Source organism: Pithys albifrons, chromosome 1 (genome assembly GCF_047495875.1).
Source record: "Pithys albifrons albifrons isolate INPA30051 chromosome 1, PitAlb_v1, whole genome shotgun sequence".
NCBI lineage: Eukaryota > Metazoa > Chordata > Aves > Passeriformes > Thamnophilidae > Pithys > Pithys albifrons.
In genome coordinates this window covers 45468912-45482964 of record NC_092458.1, presented here as the reverse complement: position 1 = coordinate 45482964, position 14053 = coordinate 45468912, and the positions used below count along the sequence as shown (strand labels likewise).

General features: G+C 40.0%; 1 protein-coding gene across 9 annotated transcripts in view; it reads right to left on the bottom strand.

Moving 5' to 3' along the window:
* KLF12 (KLF transcription factor 12) overlaps nt 1-14053 on the bottom strand; it is a 253225-nt gene that overhangs the window by 203816 nt on the left and 35356 nt on the right. The window contains exon 1 of one of the 9 annotated variants that reach the window (XM_071550050.1): nt 5697-5835. The exons of the other annotated variants lie outside the window; for them this stretch is intronic. The gene's annotated coding sequence lies outside the window, so the exon portion shown is untranslated. Of the gene's footprint in view, nt 1-5696; nt 5836-14053 lie in introns of those variants that run through there. 9 annotated transcript variants of the gene reach the window in all.

Below are 14053 nucleotides of genomic sequence, written 5' to 3'. Positions count from 1 at the left end.
GAGCTGTGAAGAGCTGTCTGTTAACCTATCTTGAATAAACTCCCTAAGTTGTGAGCCTTCTGATCAAGCCTTCTGATGTCTGTTTTGCCTGAGCTCTTCTGATCCTCAGTCTACAACCCAGCTCAGTATAAGGGGCTCCCCCTATAGCAGCCAATTTCTAAGTGCCAATACTGTAACACAACATCATTAAAACTGATAGGATGAGACACAGTTTCAGCAGGTTTGCAGGTGACAAAATCTGGGGAAGCAGTGAACACACTCAAGGGCAGCACCGCCATTCAGAGAGATCTCAGCAAACTGGAGTAATGCTTTGGCAGGAACAGCAAAAGCAAATGGCAGGTCCTGCACTTGGGGAGGGATAACACCAAGCACCAGCACATGCTGACTGGAAAGCAACTTGGCAGAAAAGAAGCTGGGGTCCAGGTGGATGAAAAGTCAACCATGAGCAAGAGATGAGGCCTCAAGGAAAAGGCCAACAGCCTTCTGGACTGCACTGGGAAGAGCATCACCAGCAGGCTGAAGGAGATGATCCTTCCTCTCTGCTCAGCACTGGTGAGACATCTGGAGTACTGGGTCCAGTACTGTGCTTCCCAGTACAAGGCAGACAAACACAACAGATAAGAGACCAGGACAGGTCACTAAGCTGGTCAAGGGCTGGACTACGTGGTACTTGCGGGCAGGCTGTGAGAGTTGGAACTGTTCAGCCTAAAGAAGAGAAGGGTTGGTAGGGAACTTAGTGGTGTCTACAACTAGTTAATACAGTGCAAAGACAACAGAGCCCAGCTCCTCTCAGAGGTGAGCAGGAATAGGGTAGAAGGTAAAGGTCATAATTGCAGCAACTGAAATCAGGAAAGGAAAAAGGTTTTATGCTAAAGGTCATAAAAAACTGTAACAGATTGCCTAAAAAGGTCACAATCTCCATCCCTGGGAATGTTCAACACTACCCAAGAGTCAGGGCATCCTCACCGAGCAGGGACCAGACGACATGAATTGCTTTCAGAGACACTCTCCAACCTAGGTTAGTCTACCATTCTGAGTTCTTTTTTCCTCTCTCTATATAAGATTTCTCCAACCATTAACACTTTAGTAACAAGAAGATTCCATTCCAGTGACACAAATTTTTAAGACCCAGAGTTCAGGGAAGTTTCACACAAGTTTTATCACTCATGCAACTCTAGACAAAAAACCTCCAAATTCCATTTTCCTTCTAAGCTGCTCAGTAAGAAATGCATTTTTTTCCAGAACACCTAATCATGAATATGTATATAAGTATGTTTGCAAAAAATGTATTGTGTATTTATATGTATTTGCTAACCTACTTGAAACCTCCAAATACTCCTGACATTCTGAAGAGGTAAAAAACACAGCAGCTTCCTATTTAAGTACTATACCACAGAAATACAAATAGTTAATAGTTAATTCTCACTGTTTATCTTGCTAATATTTCTTTTCCATAATACAAACTGTATTTTAAATCAGTGCCTGTGCCACAGGTTTCCTACACTTGGGATGCCGACTGGCATAACAACAGCTATAGCCACAGCTTATACAGACACCAGAAAAGTTACAGTATGTTTTCATCTGAAAATAAAGATCTGCATTACTTGAGTGCCAAATCATGTGCCACTATTAGCACATGCTATTAGACTACACCTAGGGGACTTCAGTAGCTCAGAACAACTGCTCTGTCAAAGACTTAGTAAACTTTCAAGACGTGAAAAGCAAAGTAATAATTCACTAGTTTGGGATTTTTCTTCTGTGCGTATGTGGTATGGTTATGTAAGCATGTATAATCCATCTGAGATATAAAATATATGCCAAAAGGAAATTTCAAGATTCAGATTTTTATATACAAACAAAGAATAAGAATCACATGACGAAACAGAAGGAGGAACAGATTTCTGTAGTTTCCCATCACCTGTGACCAAACCACCAATAAACATATATGACATTAATCATCCAGGACTCCCCAGATTGCATCAGCAGAACTACATGTCCAATCCACGATTACCATTATTATACTTTGATGCTAAAGTTAGAGTCCGCACACTACCAAGGACTGGAAGGACATGTTCAGTTCACTTTTCCCTTCAAAACTAGTGCAGCCTCAGACAATCCTCTTTCTCCCTTCCAGAAAGATAACACAGTGCCCAGGTTGTGTCTCAGTTCCAAAACACTTAAAAATGCCACACTCAAACAGTTGTTTTCAGCAACATTTGTAATTTCTTTTTTTGCAATGGTATAACTGATTTCATATAAAAACAGGGAGAATGAACACAAAGCAGACTGAGGAAAATTCTGCCTGCATTTCAACCGTAAATCATGAAGGTCATGCTTGGTTTCGAGTCTTGGGACATACCTATCCTTGGGAAATATCTCGAGGAGAGCAAAGTAGCTCTGCCTTGGTCCAGCTCACTACATACACAGCAGCTTTGGGCATCTCTCCAGAACAGCCACCGCCTTCAGCAATGGATGCTCACCAGCATAGCTCTCCATGAACTGTGCCATCAGGTGCCCAAGGGCAAGCAGCCATACCTAGGCTATGGATAATCAACATGCAACATTTTTGTATAAGCAAGAGGCAGCCAAACAACTGGCAGCAGTACTGAATGCAAAATAATTTTTAAAATCCCACAGTTCACACCAAATATCCAGCTCTTTGCACCATAACCATCTGTGCATTGCAACAGTAATTTCGAAGACAAGCACCATATTATTTTTTAAATGATCAAATCACATACTAACAAAAATTCATAGTTTTGGAGAAAATAACACCCTATACCACCAAGGAAGAAAAAAACAAAGCCTAACCACAAAAGCAAAGCGGTCTCCTTCTCAAAATATAGTTACAAGACTTAGATGTTTTAACTTTTAACCCACATTCTTCGGGGTAGGGATGGAACGAGGAAGGATAAATACATGTTGCCTAAGATGGCTTAACAATCCAAATTCAGTGTTATACTACTATTCATAAAATACAAAGCCAGTTTCACTCTCATAGATTTTGAATTGAAAAACACAGGCAATTTAAGTTAATTATTACACTGACAAGGCCTAAAAGTATTAAGGAAGGTATGGCAGAGTTTCACATATTGGCTGTCACTAAAAATAAGAGAAAAAAAAGTTTGAAATTTACAACTACCCTGCGTAAGTATAGCCCAAGCTAGGGGAGGAAAAAAGCCACCTTAGTCTAGCTCAAATTTTTAGTATCAAACTTGCAACTAATCCTTCAAGATAATGAATCAGTAATGCTACAGACCTAGTATTTCCTTCTTCCATACACAAATACGCTGATTTGATTGTGTGAGGTGCCCAAGACACCCACTGAAGTTGGGAACATGGGCTGTTTCAGAGACCAGCAAAGGTTTACTCAATTGTTTCCAAGCATCAGGTCCCTTATTAAAATCACTGTTGTAATGCAATTTACCCAAACCCAAGCTTTGACTGCGGCAGTAGAAGTTTCAAGATTTTGACATAGACTGAGATGTATCTAACAGATAAAAGCTGTACTTCAGAAAAATAACTATGATTTAATTATTTCTTTTACTTGTTGCATGCCTTAATTCACAGTTAATTTCTTTCTATGAAATCAAAAATCAAAGCACATCAAGGAGTGCAATATCCTTGAAAGGAATAATCCAGATGCAGCACAAGGCAGTCCCCCAACAGCAGCTCAGTCTTTCACGCTGTACCGTCAGGAAACCCTTTGTGCAGCCACAGCTTCCTCAGCTGTGCAACATAGCAGCAACTCCACCAGAAGATAATCATGGTTTTGGTGAAGGGCACAATTTATCACAACAGAAGAACACACTAAAAGCATGATGCCAGCAGCTTCTGCTTCCCCCATCTCCACTCTCAACTTGACATCATCGACTCGTGGTTCACGAGAGGTTCACCATTTCTGATGTTCATCTGAATGCTTTGGAGAACCAAGGTCACCAAACAGGCAACTCTACAATTGACTTTTTTTATTAATTAGTTTTCAGCCAGATTAGTGAACTGAATCTGCTTGCCCAGAGGCAAAATCAGTACTAGAACCAACACTTGGAAGGCAGTGCAGAGAGAGAAGGGGACATGGAGACCACTGCTTCTAGCACAGCAAGGTGCAGGGTTTGCTAAGTCTGTGTCACCTAAACAGTATCTGGTGAACAAATGAGAGAACATGCAAACTGCTGTTACTGCAGAACTGAAAAGCCTTCCAAAATGCTTTACCTTCTTCATTAATGACATGAAATTTTGAAATCACGTGGGACAACACTTTAGATTGGTGTATCAAGACAGAGATGTCAGGAACTCATTAGCAAGAGCTAGTAGAATGATGTTCTCTGGCCCATAATAATTTGATTTTTCCTACAATTCTGGAATTGTCTCAGGAGTCATGTACTGCTGACAGAGATCTACACATTTTCACATTAAACTTCAGTGGGATCAATCCTTTGTGTAACTGTACTCCCGGAACAGTGAATGCAACATAAAGAGAACTCTCCATAAAAAAGGAGATGAAGAGTCAACAGGAGAATTTTATTTCTCAACACTCTCTCTCTTTACTTTACAGACATGCTTCAAAAGAAAATTAAATTAACCCAAAAGTGCTATTTAATTGTCAGATATGATGCCAACAGGCACTCTAACAAAGACCAGACAATCAGAGACAAGAGTTAGGATATGCTATGATAAGTTTCAGTACTTTGCTTTCATATGAGTGAACATGTTCAAATTTATACATGCATGGTGTCTCTCAGAGGGCAGTACAAAAGGTGTATTTAAATTACATTTTTGTTTATAGAGACAAAAGAAGTGAAAATTACAATGAAACCTCCAAGATTTGTTTGTAGGTCCAGCACAAGAGAGAGGCAGCACCCTGGACTTGCTTGCTAAGCCACTGACACACAGTCCTATGCTGATCTAGGAATAGTTTGGCAGAGTCTCTACAGACAACACTTTAAGAAAACGAATCCCTCCGAGGTAATCCAAAGTTAGCAGTATTACTGAGCAACACCTTAACTCTACTCATACAGACTATTACTTCCTTTTCTGGACAATACACCATTTCTGTTATATAGCTGACTTCCTTGCAGTAGTAGGCATCTTCTCCAGCCCTGTTAACTTGTTTTCTACAGGTAGCAAGCCATTTATACCTGAAGTGACTTTATTTTTGTTGAGGTATTCTATGCTAAGTTTCTGCCCAGAACATGATTTTACAGCTGAGATTTATCAATTACTAATAACAGGGATTTCCAGTGGACATATTTAATGCAAGATGATAAAAAATATGAATTTTCAGCTACTTAATATGACCAAAAACCTTTACTGTAACAATATAAAAAGAAATGGGAAGCTCAAGGTAAACCATTATCTACAATCACTTCCATACATGTCCTATCTTTACGACTGCTAGCTGCAACCTTTTTAAGGTCCTTTCACTGATAGTGCTTATCTCAGCTTTACTTTAAAAGCTTTCTTTTTTAATTCCTGTCCACCCTTCACTTCTTGCAAAGAAGTACCTTTCAAACAACAGAACAAATTGCTTCACTTTGACTTAGTCTCAATGACTTTTCACCACCAGCTAGCTGTTCATACCAACTACCTTCTAATATCAGAACCACAAACAAAAATGTCCCATAAACTCTGATGTTTAGAAGGCACAGGTATTCAGTTTGTGGAAGCTAGGCAATATTTGGCACATACAAACAGACCTGAAGACCAGATCCCGTAAACAGCAGTGTCCACACATCCCCCACTGGAGCTCCAAGCTCACAGGTCCTCAAGCTCCAGCACCTAGAAGACCATGATGGAGATTTTATGCATGGGAAGAGAGAGGCACTTTACAGCAGGATCAAAGCTTTCACCCACACTTTTAAGAGCTGAACAGAATCAGCAAACTGCTAGTGCATCAAAAAGAGGCTGATCTTAAAACCAAATCCTCTGCACAAGGTACCAGATCTGTGGTTGCCACATACAAAGAACAAACATTATATACTTGAGAAGAGCTGACAATGTTGCATTCTTCTAGGCTAAAACAGAGCAGCAGCAATAGGGGGTTGGCACCACTCTACACACCCATTAGAAGCTGCAGAAAGGACTAAGCCACTCTTCCCAGGTCAATGTGATCAAAATCTACACTCAGTTTTTCCCAGTCAGGAATAAGAGGTACACTCTTCCAGAAGGTACCAAAAAGCATGGGACAGTGTGACCAGTCACGTCCCACTTTCCCAGAGCTGTTTCATGCACTTGGACATTCACTGAAGAAAGCTGCTGAATTCCTCACTGAGGTCCAGCTCCATGCATACCTTGGATTACCACCTCCGTCAGATACCAGGTGGCCTTGTCTTGCTCTGCAACTAGACCAGATCCTTCTCTGAAGCTCCAAGAACAGCCACTGTGGCAGTAATTTCATCAGTACTTAAGGATACACTGATTTTCAACAGGATTTCAGCACTCACAAACTTTCACCATGAATAGACCAAACACATCAACCATGCAACACAGAATACAGCTGCACAGGAGCAGAGTCTCCTCCAAGTCTTCCACTAAGAGAGGGAAACAGAGTGAGATGGCAAGTGGCAGCAGTTACCTTTAGGGAGAGGAAGAAAAGCAGCAGTACAACTAGCTCTCGAGGAAGGAAAAGGTCAAAGTAAAGGAAAAGAGCATTAGAAGGATAAACATGAGAAAGAACAAAGTAAAAAATGGTAGGCAAAAGGAGGAAGAACAGAGAGAGCAATGGAGAGAAGAAATACAGAAAAAGGGTGTACACTTTTATCACTCTCTCAGTATGGAAAATTTGCAGTATTTTAAGAAAATTCCAAATACTTCTCTGATGAAACAATGGCCTTTTAGCTGTAGTTGTTTCATTGAGTGTAGTAGGAGGTTTTGTCCTGCTTCTACTTTTACAGAAATTGTTGGATCAGAAAGCTGAGTGAGTTAACTACAATCAGGAAGTAAAATGAAGTCATCTAGACAAGCTGTATCTATTGATTTTAAATGTTTTTAAATAGCAAGAGCATCTTGCATATGTATATTCATGAGAATGGAAAGAGACACAAAAAGGTAAGTAAGCCATAAAAAGAAACCATTAGAAAAATGTAAGACACTAGTAAGAAAATGAGTCAGATATGGAAAAATGTAAAAAATATGTTCAAAGAAACAAGGGGATGAAAAAATTCAGAAAAACGCAAAATTTCAAGTTACTTGTCTGTAATGCTTATGCTTTCCTTACTTTTACAATATACATATCTGGCAATGTCTTTTATTTATAAGCATAATAAAATTGTGATAGGACTTGTAGGAGTACTTCCATTTTATCAAAATTTACGGCTATTCTGGATTTCAGCAAACCAGTAGCAAGACAGAAAAAGGAAATAACATCTACTGTATCCATGCTGCAGCTGTGCAGGAGCACAGCAGCCCTCCCTCCATGCAGGTTTCTGTTTTACTTGAAGGACAACTTTTTGAAAGTACTTTGAATTGTTGGCAACTACAGAAACCTCAGTGGAAGGAGTCAAACTCTGCAGTAAGAAAGATCCATACCATCCCAGAGATGTTCCTACTTTCTTCAATCCCCACCTGACAGCAGACAGTCAGAGCTTGGGATTGCTTTTAAACCTTGGGCTAGTTTCATGTTCTCCACTATTAACCTCACCTACAACTGGAGCAGCATTCTGGATCCAGCACCCTTCTATACTTTCTGCTCTCCAGCTATCAAGCATCTTGGTTTCTTTCAACTTCTTTGGCTGTTTTTCATGTCAGTGCATAGGTACATAATGATTGTAAGAATTCCCTAAAAAATTTAAGTCTGAGTAACTCTGAGGAATAACAGTTGGACTCGAGGATGCTAGAGGTCTTTTCCAACATAAAAAACTATGATTCTTTTTCTCCTCTGTTTGTCTCTCTTGTCTTTCTTCTGACCCAGCCAAAAAAAGTTTCAGAATGGTAACACAACTTTTTGTCAAACCACATGACAAGGAGTCTTCCTGCAACAACTCTTCTGCTTCAGATGCATCAGCTTCACTTGGTATCAGAAGTTGCAGGGACAAAAAATTTGCACAGTCTCAAAAAACTGACAAGGTAGGGAGAGAAACACAGGACTCTGATTTCCCACCACTCTCCACACAGTGACACAATGCATAGACAACGGAGGTTTCAAGCACATCTCCTCCTCCAACCTCCACCACTGAAGATGCTGCCCACTGCTGCTGAAACTGCACCAGCCAGTGGTTGCTCATCCTTCAGATCCAATATTCCCATTAGGGAAGGATAACACACTCAAATACACACTTGTATACGGAGTAACCTATGGTGGGGTGGCATTGGGGTATCAGATTTTTGACGAAGCTCCTGGACCATGGGAACATGCTTTCATATGGTAATTAGCTTGCAATTTGACTGCTTCTTACTGGTTTAGTTCAAAAGTCCTTCTGTACTAGCTTAAGAGGCACTGTTCAGAGTGTATCAGCCATTCAGATGCATCCCACTGCGAGCTAGAGTCAAATTTAGTTGTCTCAGTCATTCAGACAATTCGAAAAATCTCCCCCTAGTGTTAGGCATCTAATCAAAGTACCCAGATAGAGACCTGAGGTATGCCTAGACTCTCCCTACAGACAATGTACACGGAGACAGGCATATCTGGATGTATTCACAGCCACCCAAGATCTAGAAGGGCTTTTTAGCTTTCCCTTGAGCACAGCAGGAACACTGTGCTGCCTGCACCGGAGCACAGTGCCTCCATCAGGTGTTAAATGAAATAAACCTAGGTCACCTTCCCTTTCTGTTCTATTTTGTATCAACATAATACACACACGACACATATTCATGTATGAATACATAGAAATATATATACATATGCACACGTATGTACATACAGACACACATAAATAAATACATGAACTTAAACGTTACTCAGTAGAACTGCTCTTGGTACACTTGCACCCAAGCAGTAAGAGGCACTTGCAAAGAAATTAAGTAACACAAGCCAAGACGGACTGTTATTTCTGCTGTCCACCTTTACAGAACCTCTAGGCTTTTAGTGAGTGTGGGTGCTTCTCCCAACAGACTTTTGCACTGGCATAGCTGCAGTGATACACAGTAGATATTAATCTAATTAAGTCAAAAAATATATACTAGAAGAAATATACTAGAAAAATATATACTAGAAGTAATTACCACAGATTGAAAAGAGATAGAGATGTGCAGTTTTACAATCACTCATGAACTTGGCTGTACCTTCCTAATGATCACTTCTTGCTTTTCTGAGCTGCCAGAGAAGACAAGACCTAGCAAGCACCTCTTTGCAAGCCAAGAGAGCATTAGTGAAGAAAAAGTCTGCATCAGTGCACATGTTTGTCTCCCAACTCTAGGCCAAGGGCATTTACAAGGCAGCACGGACCTCACAGAGTTAATACTAGTAGACATGTGTTTGGCAATGTAGAATCTAGCTATAGGAATCAGACGAAAATTCTGTTTTGCTTCTGTTTTTAACATCAAAAACTGGCACTCTGCCCTGCCATTACAGCAGGCTGCACCAAGATAACACAAGAGGGTTCTCTGCATCCCACCTGGTTCTGTCCACTCCTGTCATATTTACCAGACCTCATGCAGACAGCACCGCAAAGTTGAATTCTGTATTTCTACTTAAAATGTTGGTCATGTTTTTGTGGGGAACTTGCACCATCAGGTAGCCAGATGGAATCACAGGCTGTTTAAAAGAAACAAACACAGATCAGTAACTACAGCCTGATTTGTGTGCTTTAAATATTGTCAAAACATGCATGAGAAAAAGGCTGGTGGACTTCACGGCCCAGGAAGCTCGATGCATTCCAATACTCCATACAGGGACCTGGCATCCACAAGAGTTAACTCCAGAGGGAGAAATGTCTGCAGGCCGACAAGTAAATAAATAAATAAGGATGGGGAGCATTTCACATTCTTTCAGCCATTTATTTTTAATGATCTCTATACAACATAGTCTACGGTTCTCCCAATACCAGAGCCATGCAACATGTGAATGAGAACAGGAATGCATGAACTCTGAGATCAAACCTTAACTCCTCTGGCTTTAAATTGAAAATAACAGTCTTTTCCCTATTGATTTTTTCCCTCCTCTTTCATTTGTGAAAAATTGATTTTTCTCGGCTGTGTTTGCTGAAGTGTCCATACCTGCAGCTCACTGCTTGCTTTAATCTTTGTATTTGTTCATCTGTATTTCCAGTAAGCCATGTCAAATAAGCACCTGAAAGGCCCGATCCCACACTCACTGGTGGTCTTACCGGGTCTCAGAAAGCCTATCTGTCACACATTATGACTAAAAGATGAGGAGACTGTTCCTGCCTTCCCAGAGGAGGCTCAGAGTCCATTCCTGCAGTCAGAGACCCTCAGGTCAAAGCCTGTGTCAGGCATTTTTGCAGAAGGACATCTCTCAAAGTAGCACAGACACCTGAGAAAGATGCAACAGGAGCTCATGCTCCCCCCAGTTGCTCCTGAGAAGGCAGTAATAATTCCAGGCTTGCCATGTCTGAACATCCTCAGGAAACCTGGCACAAAAAGCACAAAACCCTGGAAGAAGAGAGAACTTTAGGAGATCAAGATGAAGTACTCACAGAACAAAGCCCTCACCATGGCTATTGCCCATTTCTCTCCTCTCTGATGGATTTCACAAAGGAACCATATCACACTTTGACAACCTACTCAGTTCCTCCCTCTGAAGACAGCTGGACTAGATGGAGAAATGCCAGACAACGCTAGTCTTTCAAATCCTGTGGCTATAAAACTTCAAAATTGTAGCATACATGTTAAAAAAAATTTTAAACATTAAAATCTAAAAATAGTTTGAAAATTTTCCAGTGAGAATGATTTAGGGATTAATCCGAATAATAATTAAAAAACAGCAATAATTGAGGCTAACTCTGTACTGCTTATGAAACACTAATATTTTAGCCCTGAATCCTTCCTACAAAAAAACCCAAAAGCTCTTAATTCTCAAACCAGGCCAGGCTGTGCAGCAGCATTTATGAGGTGCACACGTCTGCTCTAAACACGTATGGCTTATTTAACTTTTGATCTGAACTAAGACTTGCAGATGTGAGAGGCATTAATCCACCTGGGCAATCAATCTCCTTCACACTAGAAAAACCTGCACGCAGCACACAAAAAGTAGTAATCTGCATGTAATATATAACTGAATGTTAAGGTACTTTTACAGAAATTAAAGGTACCTAGCCACGCTGGAAGCCTATGCATTTTAAATCCTCAAACATATTCCTATTCCAGTAGCCTTTGAACATTAGCTGTTTGGGGTTTGACTTAAGTCCAATTATTTTAAACCCTTCATGACTGTTATTTTCTTTCCCTAGCCCTTTGGCCCAAGGCACAAATAACACAGGAATTACGGTGAAAGCCAACAATTATACAATTCTACAGCTCATTTATCAGACTGGCAAGAGAATCCAAGTGATCATGACACAATAAACAAGATACTCAAATTATAAAACACAACTAAAGCTCTAATTATCTATTTATTTTAAGGCAACACACCCTGCTTGTAAGCTATGGGAAAAGTAAAGAATTACATTAACTGACCCTCCAAGTAGCAAAAGGGTCAGAGCCCCTAAGTGAGGGGAGCTGGGCCAACAGTCCTTTGTAAGATTACATCCTAAATGGACAGCATTCACATGGCATGTTACACTGTGACTCCCAATGACATCTTCCAGAACACAGCAAGGGGCGATTCAGTTTTTTATACAGCTACATCCTATTTGACTGATCTATGCAGCAGCAATTCCCCAGGAAAAAAACACAGCACAAGTTCTGCCACAATATTATTCATTAAAAATCTGAAGTGTCTCACTCTCTGCAGAGATGAATGATTCATCCTTGTGCCCTGAGGAACATCCAGGCCAAAAAAGGACACCAGATAGAAACAAGCACTTCACAAGCCAAGTGCAGAGTAAATAAATAAAATGAGACCTCTTACCTTTTTAAGATGGGGAAGAAGCATTATTAAGTGAATTTGGGACTGCTCTGAACTTCAACAAATTTAGTGTACAATAAATCTTCTGTCAAAGCAGTAACCAAGAGTTAGATTGCAGGACCACAAAGTCTGCAGCAAAAGGAACAATCTTCCACTATTCTTCAAGCAGATGAGCTCTACTTCACACAAACTCCAGATGTCAAACTGTCCTAAATAGTTTAGTGACCCCTAGGTTTCAAAAGAAGACTGACAGAAAAGCTGAACTGCCCCTGCAGATGTGTTCCTCTCTGGAAATACCTTACAACACGGAGGCCACCTCTGTACCAACACACTGACTGGGACTATCAGCTTACCCTGGTTCCTGGGAGAGCCATGGTGCATATAAACCAGGTTGCTTCTGGAGGAATCTACACCAGAAGCCTCTCTCCAGCTGCACACCAAAACGTACTCCAACTCTCAAGGGGTCATAAGGTCCTGCCATAACAACTGCTCCCATCTTTTCCATCTTCTACTTGTGTAGATGTGGCCTTCAGCACATAGTTAGGTGAAAGAAGCCTAAATCTGGTAATTTCAAGATTCTGCAATTCTGTACTTCAAATCCCTTTTAAAATATTAAGTCACACTACATGACACAAGATGTATGTTTCTTTAATATTACCAGATCAGGATCTGTTGCATATTTTATGGTTCCCTTTACTCTGCTTGACTCCTGCTGCTTCTTTGAACTTATTTTCCAGTTCTCATTCATCACCTCCCAGCCCTAAAGTATTTATCGAGTCCTCCAGTAGTGGCTGGGAATAAAAAGAACCACAACTAATGTATGATGATTTCTGAAAACCAAAACATAAAATATATCAAGAAGAAATTCTAAGCTGCTCTCAAAAGTATAATTTTGAATTCTAAAAATTAAAAATCCTTCTCTTCTAGATAGTATCCAACATTGCTAAAATATTTTTAAAATATGAAGCACTAAACATATATAATTTGTATACATTATATTATATAAATATTGTATTAGATATTTACATAACAGAGATAGAGTCAGCATCAGACCACCTTCATGCAATAATCTCCAAATTTAGTTAATTTTCAAAGCAATAATTTCCAGAGCATTAGCATTTCAAATTACTAAGGCACACAGCGAGGTACCGAAGAGTTGAGCAGTTCAGCAGTTTTCTATCGGACACCTGCCACAGAAGAAAGAATGCATTGCCAGCTTTCCAGGTTCTCATCCTGAATCAAAAATACAGCTTCAGACTTCTTCCAGCTAAAAACTGAGCTGCTTTGAAATCAAAACAAATGCCACTGTCTTGACAAATACAACTAAATCCAGGAAATGCTTTGGCATTAAGGAGCCAAATCTTTGTCACAGAAATTTTAGGTGATTATTTTATAATGGGTTTCACAACTGCATATGCCAAGGTTCTAAGAAGAAAGCCTCTCTTACAATATTCTGGTGCTCCTTCTTGGTGTATGGATGTTCCTAATAAGAAAAAAATGTATGAGTTTCAAACATGGTTACATGCATTGTTAGTACATTTAAGATGTTTGCCCCAGGCAGGAAAAGAGATCAAGCAGCTATAGAACAATCTCAAGTCCACCAACCATAAAGAAAGCAAAATGCTTTAAAAGGTACAAGTGTATTTAAACAAACGGAATTATTTCAGGTCCTTTGTTCTACAGTATCTGAGCATCTTCCAAAGAAACACAAAGAAACATAACTAACATGTGCCATCTTAAGCTCAGTCTCTCAAATTTTTCCTGGGAAAAAACACATGTGGCACTGCAGTGTTTGGGTGGTTTGGAGTTACTTCATTCTTCTTTTTGTCCCTCAGATGCATCTACAGGTTTGTTCATCCCTAGTCATGAGAAAATGGATGATTTGAGAATGACCTTGGGGAAGAGGGCTGGAGCAGTAAGAAGAGTCTGAGCATCATTAAGGAAATAGATGATCTGAAGCAAGAAACTGAGAAGAGCCAAAGAAAAGGAAGAAAAGACAAGCTACGGCTCACATTATCCAAGATGTCCTGCTTTATAAAAATTAACACACACTATGTGCATCTTAAATTTTCTAAATGCCTAGGAAAAAGG